Source organism: Rhinolophus sinicus, chromosome 12 (assembly GCF_057876585.1).
Source record: "Rhinolophus sinicus isolate RSI-liver-muscle chromosome 12, RSI-T2T, whole genome shotgun sequence".
Classification (NCBI taxonomy): Eukaryota; Metazoa; Chordata; class Mammalia; order Chiroptera; family Rhinolophidae; genus Rhinolophus; species Rhinolophus sinicus.
This window is the reverse complement of record NC_142512.1, coordinates 53,676,365-53,689,922: the sequence shown is the minus strand read 5'-3', so window position 1 is coordinate 53,689,922 and position 13,558 is coordinate 53,676,365. Positions and strand designations below refer to the sequence as shown.

General features: G+C 43.5%; 1 protein-coding gene across 7 annotated transcripts in view; it reads right to left on the bottom strand.

The window, feature by feature from the left end:
* The window catches only part of METTL23 (methyltransferase 23, arginine), a 121,068-nt gene that overhangs the window by 49,707 nt on the left and 57,803 nt on the right, over nucleotides 1-13,558 (bottom strand). For 3 of the 7 annotated variants that reach the window (XR_016023032.1, XR_016023031.1, XR_016023038.1), the window contains one exon: nucleotides 3,321-3,650. The exons of 1 other annotated variant lie outside the window; for it this stretch is intronic. The gene's annotated coding sequence lies outside the window, so the exon portion shown is untranslated. Of the gene's footprint in view, nucleotides 1-3,320; nucleotides 3,651-4,268; nucleotides 4,510-9,632; nucleotides 13,537-13,558 lie in introns of those variants that run through there. 3 more of the 7 variants (XR_016023033.1, XR_016023035.1, XR_016023037.1) reach the window with 2 other exon arrangements.

Sequence of the window (13,558 nt, the reverse complement as noted above, 5' to 3'; positions counted from 1 at the left end):
CCAGACCCCCCAATTGTTTGCATTTTACCACATTTGCTTAATTATTTTCTCTCTGATATATATCTTTTTAACCATTTGAGTGAATTGCACACATGCTCCTTTACTCATAAAAACTATAGCGTATATTTCCTAAGAACAAAGACACTTTAAACAATCATGAACAATGATCAATATCTGAAAAATAATATTGATACAAATCTATTATTTAATCTATGACCTTACCCGTACTTTGCCAGTTGTCCCAACAATGTCTTTTATTTGAAAAAAACAAAAACAAAAATTCTATGCTAGGATCCAATCCCAGATTAAGCACGGCATTCAGTCTCTTGTCTCTAGTTTCCCTTAATCTGGAATGGCTCCTTAGTCTTTGTCTTTTATAACCTTGACATTTTGGAAGAGTACAGGCCAGTTATTTAGTAGATTCTGTAATCTAATGTGATTATCTTTGATAACGTCCTTGCTTTTTGGCATAACAAGATGTCCCAAATTCCTCTATACTGTAGGGGGATACCTTCCAAGACTGAAACCCCCAGTGGACGCTTGAAACCGTGGATAGTACTGAACCCTGTATATACTATGCTTTTTCCTAGACATACATTCCTATGATACTGTTGACTTTAGGAATTAGGCACAGTAAGAGATTAACAACAATAACTAAAAATGAAATAGAATAATTATAACAATATACTGGAATAAAAGTTACATGAATACTTCCTTTCTCAAAATACCTTACTGTATTATACTGACTCTTGTTGTGATGATGTGAGATGACAAAATGCTTTAAGTCAAGAACTTTCACCTTTTCACTTAGAGGAAGCCCTTTCGGCTTCTCTTTGGTGTATCCGAATTGCTAGCAAAACTACTTTTGCATTTCTTGCATTTATTTATGAAATAAAATAAGAGTTACTTGGGGGCATCTCCATTCGGGACCCCCTCAGGAGCAATAACCCTTTGCTTTCAATAAACTATCCTTTTTTTAAAACTCAAAAAAAAAAAAAAAAGGGCAGCCAGATGGCTCCATTGGTTACAGTGCGAGCTCTGAACAACAGGTTGCCGGTTCGATTCCCACATGGCCCAGTGAGCTGCGCCCTCCACAACTAGATTGAAGGACAACGACTTGGAGCTGATGGGCACTGGAGAAACACATTGTTCCACAATATTCCCCAATAAAAAAAAAAAAAGTTACTTGAAGACAAGCACTGCGGCAGTCAATCTGATAACCAAGATGGCCCCTAAGTGACTACCAGCCAGGGAATGTCTAGAGTGTGGAGACGCTAGGCAAAAGGGTGTTTCACGTCCCAGGCAGATTGGAGTGGGATGGCGCCAGATTTCATCATGCTACTCAGAATGGCACACCATTTAAACTGCGTAAGTTGTTTATTTCTGGAATTTTCCATTTCATAATTTTAGACCATGGTTGACTGTGGGGAACTGAAAATGCAGAAAGCAAAACCGCAGATAAGGGGGTGACGAGTGTACATTTCCTGTTCTCGGTCTTAACCAGCCGGTTTTCAAAAAAACCCTGGTTTCTTTCAGTGGGAAATGACATGTAGAGATAAGAAGTGAATTCTGATGCTGCTGCTATTGATTGGGGATGAGATGTGACCGGGGATTGTGGGTGGGCGTGCCACAACTGGCTCCAACATGGCTCTTTCTCTGACTGTGATGCCCTTGTCTTGGGGACTAGCAGTTTCAGGCTGGTCTTTTTGGACCAGTTTTTCCCACCATGAAAATCAGGGGGACATGTGGTCCTTGTCCACTGGGGTGGCTTTGAGTATAGTTCATCCGGTATAATCCCTGGGTTGTTTTCCTACTTATTTTTTTTTTTTAAGGACAGACTTTATTTTATGGCTTGGGAGGTTTCTTTGTTTTTTCTTATGTCACATTATTGGTGTACTGTGTTCACAGGAAATGCAGACACATACCTGGGGTACGAGGAGGCTCAAGGAAGTGTCAGGACACCTGTATAAACATAAGTGACAGAACTGAACTCTGATTATAATCAAGCAAAAAATACTGAGTGCCACAGAAGACTTGCTTCATCCCAGGCTGTTCAGCACGTCTTCCCATCTCTGGAGGCAACCGTTCTTGGCAGAATCCTTCCTGCTATGCTCAGAAGGGTTCCTGACTCCTGGGGAATGGCCACTCTTTCTAGCAGCAATCCTCCCTCTTATTCTTTCTGGTGAATTCTCTATAAGAACAAACCTCTTAAGTGATATGCAATCCTGGGCCCTGGATTCCTGCCATTGACTGTTCCTGGGGCCACAACTCCCAGGGAAACAGGAAGTCTGAGATAAAAGGACAAGAAGAGATGTGCCTCCCTTGTGGTGCTAAGGAACCCCCACATTAGGCTTCTAAGTTTTCAGATGCTGCAGCTCAGTGAACACATGGCACCAGGCTCCCCATGTTATGGGTAGTCCTGTTGGCATTCTCACTCCCACCCCACAGCCACTTGGCGTCTCTTGTTCTCAGTTTTGATTCTTAGACATAGTTCTGGAGCAACATGGCAAATCCCACTCAATGTCTTGGCATATGTGGCAAAGAAGCTGGATTTTGACCACACCACGAAGCTAGTGCCCTTTCTCATTCTTTCAACCACCACTACTCATTGGTTTGGATAGCAAGGTATCTCCTACTTAGACCCTGTGAAGGAAGTCCAGTTTTCCCATTTGCAGGATACAAGTCTGTTTGAGGATCTCAGTTTTGACATAGAACCTTGGGAGGAAGGTTAGTGAAAATTCTAATATTAGCAAAAATATACTGATATTTTAGGAGTCTAGGGAAATAGACTTTCTTCTTATCAGGCATGGCTCAAATGAGATGCACGAAGAGGTCCCTTCTCCTCCTAGTTTAAAGGCCTTGTCGGATGTCCAAGTATGTCAGATAGAAGACCCTATCTTGCCCTTTATCTTCTCATCAGTCCTTGTTAAGAATCTAGGTATTAGTTTAGTATGACATGAATATACTCCTAGGGTATATCAGATGCATGGAATAGCCACGTTACTGTAGGTAACTAACGTGGAATTTCCATCTTGTAGGAAGTTTTGGGTGTCTAACATAAATATCAGCCCCAGAGAGATTTAGTTCATTCTTTCCCCAAGCTCTTTTCCTGGAGTAGACTATTGCTCACACCTAATCTTGACATCTGGGGTAAAAAACGATTATCTGATATTACTATGTATTTATTTTGTTTTCTTTTATTTCAAATGATTTATCACACATTTACTAAACGCCTGCTATGTAATAACAATTGTGCTTGGGGGTGTTTGTACAAATGAGTTATGGGGCCTAGGCTCAAAGAACTCACTGGACAGTGGAGGGAGAAACAAGTAAGACGTGTAATAAATATTATTGGTCAAATCCAGGTAAGGTATATGTTAGTGCAAAGGACAGAGAGGTCAATTCTCAGTGGGGTGTAAATAGGTTTAACTTACTTTAGTTTCCTTAAATGACACAAGAACCAGTTGATTCCAGAAGCTTCAGGGACCCTATCTGATACAAGAACTTCGTCTAGCATATAAATGATGATACAGGGCAAGATGCTGACTGTCAGGCACAGTAGAGATCCATGAATGACTTGTCCACGAAGATGAGTCCCACTGGTTTCTCCTGCTTTTAGTGATTTCAGAACTTATAGGCTGGCACAAATTCTAAGGGATGAACAGAGCAGATATGGGACATTACTCTTCTACTCTTAAAAATAGTGAGCCGCCAAGCACCACAGATATTCGCAGGGCTAGTTGGGACCTTCAAGGGCATCTGGTCAACAGCTCATGTTACAGATGATGACACTAAGATTCAACTTCGCCCTGGGTCATATAGCTTAGTGGTGCAGGTGCCCAGGCTCCCTGGGTTCAAATCCTGGCTGTGTTACTTCATAGCTGAGTGAGCTTGGTTAAGTTACCGTGTGTCTCACTATATGTACCTGTAAAACGAAGATTTAAATGACCAACTTCATTGGATTGTTATCAGGAATAAAGAAATACATATGTAAGTACTTAGGACAGAGTCTGTGTCCTTGTGAACTATTATTATAACCATTAATTTGAGTGATTTGCTCAAGGTTCTACAGCTAAATGGTGGCCGGGTGTAATGACAGAGATGGAGAGGCGGATGAGATGTATTCTGCATTGCTGGCAGAAGAAGTCTGCTTGCTGTAGAACCCCCCTGATGCCCAGATGGAGCCATGAGCTGCAGAAACACAGCTTTCCCAATCCAAGAAGGGAGAGGACTGCCCAAGGAGTAAAGGACTTTTGCTCCAAACACACCTGAAGGTCCTTCTTATTATATGGTTTGGCAAACAGTTGCTTTTATTGGTGGCAGTTGTATAACTGCGTGAACAACATCTTCACTGTAAAGCGCCCATGCACGACGTGCAGCTAAATGTGCACATCTGAGAGCCAAGGCCATGCTGACACTTAAACACAGATCTTCCTTAAGATGTAGAGAAAAGATCCCATTAACTCCTTGTTGCTGAACAGCAGGCCGCTCAGATACAGGGTCAGTGTTCTAGAACAAACAAACAAAATGGCTAACGAACAAACAAAAGCAGCAATGACAAACCCAAGTGGTGCTTGAATGCAGGTGAGTAGGTTGATCTCCGCAGGTAAGAATTAGCTCCTGGACTGGACGGCAGACAGGAAGTTTTCCGAGTGCTGCCAGCATTTAATGCTATGCCACGAGCATAAAATAAACTGTATGTCATTAGTTTGCTTCTTTTCAGAAACCTGTTGGTTTAAAGGGAGTATTCTACTGGCATACAAAGGACGATGTGGCACAAAGGACCCAGGTGGCAAACCTGAAGAAAAGCTTTTTGGGGTCTGATTTGGGTAGTACCCTCTCTTTGCCTGCTGTGTCAGGGAGCTGGGCACATGCCAGGCCTTGCCCTACAGTTGCTGGCAGTGCACGTTACTGTCTGCCCTAAATGACTTTGCTACGTCACTGTCTCCATTAGCATTTCTTTACTCTTCCTGCTTTGCCCTTATCAGGTTTCTTGACATTGAAAACAATAGCTCCTCAGAATTTGATTTTCAAAGGTCTATTTGACTTCCACCTTTCACAGAGAAGTTTGAAGTGTCTGAGAGAGGTTGTCCTAGAGAAAAGACCAGAAAAGTGGAAGAATGATGGCTGTGCTCTGCGATGACCACATGACAATCATACAGCAATTTGGGGGCTTCAGCAAAACAACAAAAAGAAATACACATGTTTATCAGCATAAGTGCTGTGTTTAGTAGACCCGCCTGGCTATTTGGCACAAACCATGCAAGGAAATCTTCCCCTCCCCACCCCCACCAGGCTGAGGTGTCAGTTGGTTGCCGATCAGCCGGTCATGGTGACACATGGTAGCCGGCGGCAGCACATAGTAGCCACGGCCACTCATGCTGGCTGCTGGCCACTAGCCACTGGCTACTCCTGGCAGCACACGGTAGCCCACGGCAGCTCACGCCAACCTCCGGCTGCTCACGGCAGCCCAGCTCCAGGGAGAGCCGTTGTTCATAATCTTAGCTGTAGAGGGCGCAGCTCACTGGCCATGTGGGAATTGAACCAGCGACCTTGGTGTTAGGAGCACCCCCCCACCCCCCCTCCCACCCCCACCCCACCCCCCCGGGCTCCAACCTCCTGAACCGACCACCTGAGCCACCTGGCCGGCCCTGGAAATCTTTTTAAAGCTAAGGAATCATCTTACCACACCCTGGGATATCTTTCTCGTGGACCTTTGAAATGTAATCAAAGATGATAGCACCCCCACCCCATCTCCCTTTGGATAAGGCCAATTAGCTAACCTAGATGGCCACCCTAACCACCCCGTGAAGTTAGGACGAATTCTGTGTGACAGATGGCGTTGTCACGGCCTCTCCCTTGGGTGCTATTCGTTGTTTCGCTTGTGAACTTGGTTGTGATGAGCTGTAGCCGGTTGGCTGTACAAAAGGAGAAATTTCTTTCTGCCTTCGCAATTTCTCAGTGGATTGCCTATGATGTACGTCTAATTCTGGTTTAATGCTTATTCAACAATTCTCTTTCTCTTCGACCTTTGTGGAGAGGTTTTCTGGGTCAAAAGAAGATTTTGTTTTTAATTCTGTTTCCCCAAACTAGCTCCTCCACCCTCCTTCCCTTTGTTTGCTCAGTGCCAGCCATACTGGCCTTTCTACTCATCTTAAAAAGCACCAAGCGTGTTCCTGAGTCAGGCTCTTGCATTTCTTGTTCCTTTGGCTTAGCCACACATTTCCTGTGGCTTGCTTCCTTCTTTGACTTGGTCACTCCTCAGAGAAGCCGTCCTGGCCATAGCTCACCCCACCTCTCATTTACCTCACAGCGCCAATCACTGTCTAATTGGCTCTTGTCTGTCTCTGCTCCAGCAGGTAATCTCCATGAGGTCAAGACTTGTTCTGTGTTGCTCATCACTGTGTCTGCAGCACCGACAGTGCCTGGTGTTGGGGGAACATAATTAAAAATAAGTCTCCTCTTGACCCAGAAAACCTCTCCACAAAGGTGCCTCCGCCAAAACAATTACCAACATTGCAGGCAGACTATAGTGCAATTTGGCCATTACTTCTCAGCCCTCCCTCTCTGGGCATTGGTGGAAATTTGGGCTAGATATGGCCACGGTAGGGTTTTCCTGCTTGAATCTCCTCTTCAGCCTTCCTCGTGCTGCCCTTGCATGTCCATGTTCCTACATGATTCTGTGGGCCTCACTGGCCCTGTTGGGAACACGGTGTGAGGGTCCTTTCTGCTTAGGTCCCCCTCCTGTATGTGTTTCCACGGCGCCGGATGTCTCTGTCACACAGTCACACACCAGTTTACAGTTCCTACGCCAGGAGTCCAGCATATAGTAATTTCTCAACAAATGTAAAATAAATGAATTCACCAGCCAAAACTTGGACTTGATGTCATGACTCTTTGGGATAGCACTTGGGCCGTGGTATCCCTCTTCCTTTCCATCAGACTAATTCCTCCAAATACAGAGGACATGGGAGGTTAGATGACTGACCACGTCCTGGGGAAGGGTAGGTATGATCTTAGAAAGCGAACTGGGGTTTTTTTTGTTGATAATGGAGTCTTCAGAGAATAAGAAATACTGTATTTGTATGCAGAGGCTGAAGTAACATAAAATAAGTCTGTTAGGCTCTGCCTGGCCTTTCCAGCTGCCTCAAAAAAGAGGTCCACAGCAGCCCAGAGGGCTCTCAGGCCATGGGATCCAGGTTCAGTATTCCAAGACAAGCACACCTGCTAACCATGACCATTCAGGAGACAGAACATTCTGTATAGAAAGGCTGGGAAGTCATTTTAATATTAAATCCTTGCCTCGGGCACCCTCAATCATTGACTCCCTCATTAAACAACACAGAGATGTGAATTAAAGTTCCATTGTGTTTTTTTTACCAAACAGCATCATTTTTACTTTTCTATTTCTGTGAGAAAGTTCTAAGAAATGGATATGCCAGTTGAGCCTGTTACAAAGATAAATACTGTGTCTTAAGGAATGAGGGACATTCTAGCTGGCAAAAGAAAAGTTTGGCCAAAGGGGAGTATAAAACAGCATCATTTTTTGACCCAGGAAGAGCCCCTTCCTTGGACCTTGGACTTTAGAAGGCCCCATATCACAAACACACACCCATGAACTTATAGAAAATCAGTGTGCACCTATGCCCCTTGGATCCGGGTGATGATTGCAGGCATAGTCCAACCCATAACTGTCAACATCCACTTTTATGAATAACACTGTTCAAGCCCCAGAGAAAGGCTTCTTCATCCTTTGCCCTATGTTTTCACAATCAAAAGCAACAGTGTCTGGATGATGTGAAGGTTTGTGGGTTCTTCAAAGGCACCCACATTTTGGGCAAGCTACTAGGAGAAACAAGCAAAATAGCAGACCAGCCAGATGTTTAACAAAGAGGCAAGGGAAAGAGACAACCAAGAGTACTCATGGGATCCCACGCACTCCTGGGGGTCCAGAAGGCGTGTGCATGTGCTAGGCTGTACCCATGTGGGAACAAAAGCAGCCTCGGAGCATTCCCCAGGCCACACAGATCCATTAGCAAAGGGCAGGACCCTTACTGGTTCAAGGGACTAAAGCCAAACTCTGACTAAACACTGGCTGAACAAGAAGCTATACTGACCTAGGGGTGACTGCTAGGAAAGGCAGACTTAAAAATATCACATTCATCTTTGGTGGCCTGGAAGACTACAAATGCCCAAGGCTGCAAGCCCTCAAAAGGGAGAGTCTTTAAGCTACTAGTGAGTACGGGACAAAACTGTAAACTCTAAACTCTGAAAGCAGTCTCCAAGCCACACACACATCCAGTAGGAAAGAAAGAACAATCTAGCTGGCTAAGGGGGCATAAGTACAACCTTTGACCAATAAGTGGCTTATGCTGACCTGGGGTGGTCTGTAGGAAGTCAGGTTAAAAGATAACAATTATTAAGAGAAAAAAATCTGAGCAGAGACATCAGAAGCTGCACACTGTGCACACAAATCAGGCCAGACTTCACAGAATCAGGTAAAAATGACACAAATAAACAAATACCCAAACAAACAACAATAACAAGGTCCAGGGCAGGAGGGGATTCAGTATGCAGGGTTGCTATAATGTATTATCTAAAACACCTGATTTTCAACAAAAAATTTACAAGACATGCAAAGAAGCAGGAAAGTATGATTCATACACAGGGCAAAAAAATCAGGCACTAGAACCTGCTTTCGAAAGGGCCCAAAAGTTGAAGATATTTGAGAAAGACTTACAACAGCTATTACTGTGTTTTGCCGAAAATAAGACCCAGCCAGACAATCAGCTCTAAAGCGTCTTTTGAAGCAAAAATTAATATAAGACCCGGTCTTATTTTACTATAATAAAGACCTGGTATAATATAATATAATATAATATAATATAATATAATATAATATAATATAATATAATATAATACCAGGTCTTATATTAATTTTTGCTCCAAAAGACTCAGTAGAGCTGATTGTTCAGCTAGGTCTTATTTTTGGGGAAACACGGTATAAGTTTGTTTTTAAAATCAGAGGAAATATTAAATGAAGATATGATAATAATGGCTCATGAAGTACAGAATGTTACTGTAATGGATAGAACTACTAAGCAGAAAATCAACAAGAATGGAGAAGATTATAAACCAACTCAAACTCAACCTAACACACATCTATAGAACACTCCACCCAACAACAGTAGAATACACATTCTTCTTATGTGCACGTGAATATTTTTTAGAAGAGACCATATGCTAAACCATAAACCTTGATACATTTAAAAGGACTGAAATCATACAAACTATGCTCTCCAACCACAAGGAATTAAATTCAAAATTAATGACAGAAAGAAATTTGGGAAATACACAAATATGTGAAAAATCAACACTCCTAAATAACCAATGAGTCAAAGAAGCCACAAGGAAAAATTAGAACATATTTTGAGATAAGTGAAGATGAAACTCAACAACTATGGAATGCAGCAAAAGGAGTGCTTAAAGGAAAATATGAAACCAATGTTTTAAAAAGAACTATCTCTAAAATAAATAAATAAATAAATAAATAAATAAATAAATAAATAAATAACCTAGTCTTCTACTTTAGGAAACCAGGGGGGGGGGGGGGAGAGAGAGAGAGAGAGAGAGAGAGAGAGAGAGAGAGAGAGAGAGAGAGAGAGAGATTTAAACCCAAGGCAAGTAGAAGGAAGGAAATAATAAAAGTTAGAGTAGAAATAAATGAAATGCAGAATAGAAAAGCAAGAGAGAATGACCTTGGGGTAGGCAATGATATGACACCAAAAGTACAAGTGAGAAATGAGATTGATAAATTGTACTCCATCAAAATTTTAAATGTTTGTGCTAGAAAGAACACCACTCAAAAAATGAAAAGACAACTCACAAACTGGGATTTGCAAAAATATTTGCAAATCATATATCTGATAAGGGACTTGTGTCCAGAATATATAAAGAACTCTTACAACTCAATAATAAGAAGACAAACCAATTAAAATATGGTCCAAGGATTTGACTAGACGTTTCTCCAAAGATGATATATGAATGGCAAATAAGTATAGTAAGAGCTGTTCAACAACCTTAGCCATCAGGGAAACAAATTGAAACCACAGCATACCAGTTCACATGCACTAGAATGGCCATAAAAAAAAAATTCTGGAGAGAATGCAGAAATATAATCCCTCAGGTATCGCTGGTGGGAAAGTAAAATGGGCAGCCACTCTGGAAAATGCTTTGGCAGTTCCTCAAAATTTTAAGCATAGAGTTGACATTTAATTCAGTAATTATACTCCTAGGTATCATCTACCCAACAGAAATGAAAACATATATCCACACAAAAACTTGTTCATGAATGCTCATAGCAGCAACATTTGTAACAACCAAATGTGGAAACAACCCAAGTATCCACAAACTGATGAATGGAAAAATAAAATGCAGTACCTCCATACAGTGGAAGATGATTATTTGGCAATAAAAAGGAATGAAGCACTGACACCTGCTACAACGTAGATGAACCTTGAAAACATCACGCTAAGTGATGTGAGTAGCCAGTCACAAAAGACCACATATTATATCAACCCATTTACACAAAATGTCCAGAATCGGCAAATCTATAGAGACAGAACACAGATTAGTGGTTGCCTTCAGTTGGCAGGGGAAGGAAGAGAGTTGGGGGATGGGGTGACCGCTCATGGGCATAAGGCTTCTTTGGGGGATGAAGAAAATGTTTTAAAATTAGGTTATGGTGATGGTTGCACTACTCTATAAATTCATTGAATAATTAAAATCCATTGACTGGGGCCGGCCTGGTGGCTCAGGTGGTTAGAGCTCCATGCTCCTAACTCCGAAGGCTGCCGGTTCGATTCCCACATGGGCCAGTGGGCTCTCAACCACAAGGTTGCCGGTTCAATTCCTCGACTCCCGCAAGGAATGGTGGGCTGTGCCCCCTGCAACTAAGATTGAACACGGCACCTTGAGCTGAGCTGCCGCTGAGCTCTCGGATGGCTCAGTTGGTTGGAGTGCGTCCTCTCAACCACAAGGGTGCCGGTTCGATTCCTCGACTCCCGCAAGGGATAGTGGGCTGCGCCCCCTGCAACTAGTAACGGCAACTGGACCTGGAGCTAAGCTGCGCCCTCCACAGCTAAGACTGAAAGGACAACAACTTGAAGCTGAACGGCACTCTCCACAACTAAGATTGAAAGGACAACAACTTAACTTGGGGAAAAAAAAATCCATTGACTTGTACACTTAAGTGGGTGAATTATATAGTATATCAATTGTATCTCAATAGGGCTGTTAAAAAAAAAAAGAAGTCAGGGGTGGGCCTGGTATTGAAAATAGAATTAGAGAAGACAGGACATATCATAGGGGCATTGAATGCAGTTTCCTACCATGTCCAACAAGCTGACTTCTAGAAAGCTGGGCCTCTTTCCATTTAACCCAGCATTCCTCTAAGTCATCAAGAGGATCTTATAGCAGAGAGGAGCCGATGGCTGACACTTGTCAAGAATCCCAATGCTGAGTCATTCCAAAACATACTCATTCTAGAAAAACGTTTGTGCTTCAGTGGAAAAAGTGGGTGTCATCTAGAAGACAGCCGTCCAGGTGAGCTGATTTTTGTCTTCCATCCCCTTCGAGCTATTTTAGAGCTCTGTAAATCGTAGGCAGGTGATGGACATGCCAAGTGTGTCCTTCCTGTCTGCCCTCACCCTCCTCCCTGTGGAAAAACCAGTTTTGCCCCCCATTTGCAATTCAATTTAATCGTCTTTCCTCTATATTAATTTTTGTGCTGCTGCACTTCTCTTTTGAATCAGTTGCTACATCTGCCTGGTTCTCTCAGGAGTAAAAGGAAACCTTGAACACACCCTCGTGTTTCATATCTGTATGAGTCCTAATCTTATCTTTTATTGAAAATTATCCAACAGCTCTTATCTTCATGTAAAGTCTCACACATTCTGTTGGCTGGTGTATAAAGAAGACTAAAGTCAGGAGCTTTAGCTTAAAAGGAGCAGACAGTAGATCTTACCAAACACAAAAATTGTGATGCTTGAAAAACTACTGGAAAGTCTTTTTTTACTAAAATCTGTATTTCTCTGGACCTCACGTTCTGCCCAGGCACGCATGACGGCACCCAACACCAGGAAACTAGAACTCTGGATTATCCTGCCTCACCCAGATGGCTTCAAGAAGTGCAAGTTCGACCCACCCTTGAAGTGGTGAGAGGCACAGGCTGTGCCTGGCCTGGAGCTCAGCTTGTGCCCAGCAGCTCAACTAGACCTCCGAGCTCTGTGGCGGTCAGAGACCACACTGATAGCCCGTGTCTTCCTCAAACACGGGGTGAGATGAAAAAGACACCTCGTTTAGTCAAACCACTGCTGTGGGTCAGAAAAATGCCTTCCCACTGTGCACTGCAGCTGCCTGGCATTGCAAACAGGCACCAGGGTGGAGGGTAACTGCTCATGTGACAAGGATGTAGACGAACTTGGGACAAAGGATCATTAAGACAGAGTATGACTTGGCTCATGTCTATTCAGAAAATATTGAGTCAGTGTCTGAGCACTGACAGGTAAGGTGTGCTCAGAGAGCGGCAGACTGACTCAGTCCTAGGAGAGACTTTTCTCCTTGCTGGCAGCCCGTGCCCTGCAGCAGTGCCCTGGGTCCCAGCGTGTGGCATGGGGGAAAGGCACGCCACACACTGGATTACTTTAAGCAGCTCAGATTCGTGTTCCTACCTTTTTCATCCTCCCTGGGAAAGGGTGTTTAAGCACTTTATTGGTGCATATTGGGTGAAGGCCAAGGACCCTGGGTCCAGATTTAGAAGCTGTGCATTGGGAAGCGTGGACACTGCCGTGTGTGAGCAATGGCCCCCACTCCCCAAACCTTCAAAGCCCTGCTCTTGCAAACTGCACCTTCCCCCCTTCACTGCCGGAAAACCCGTTTTTCCAAACTGTAAGCAATGTTTTTACTATTAGTAACCTTGCTGCTTCTCTGATGTCTCTGTTTTCTACAGCTGACACCTCGACATCATTTCTCTAAGTTGTCCGTTTGCTGCGAGTGTTATGCGTTTTGTTTTGTTTTTCATGTCAAGGCAGAGTTAATAATTTCTCAGAGGCATCGCTGTGCTTTGGGTAAGAATGTAATCTCCAGGTCAGTTGGATCTGGTCCCCAAGCCAGTGGCTTTCTCAGTGATCTTGGGCAAGCCGCTCACTCACAGAGGTGATCTCCTTGACTGGAGAAGGGGGTTGATAATCGTGCCCCCTCCTGGAGGGGCTATGAGGTCTGCATTAGTGCAGGCGAAACATTCCACAGTGCCTGGCTCAGAGCATGGCCGCGGATGTGCAGGGGTCATTGTTATCACGGTCAAGGTCATGACTAGACGATAAGTCTGCACAGAATGGCAGGTCCCTGCTCTTCGACGGTGTCTTCATAATAATCTCACGAGGTAGATGCCACCTCGCTTTTCCCATTTGCAGGTGAGGCAGGATGTTTGAGTAACTTGTCCAAGGTCACAGGAGGAAGGTAGCAGATACCAGCACTCTGTGGAAAGTGCACAAAGTAT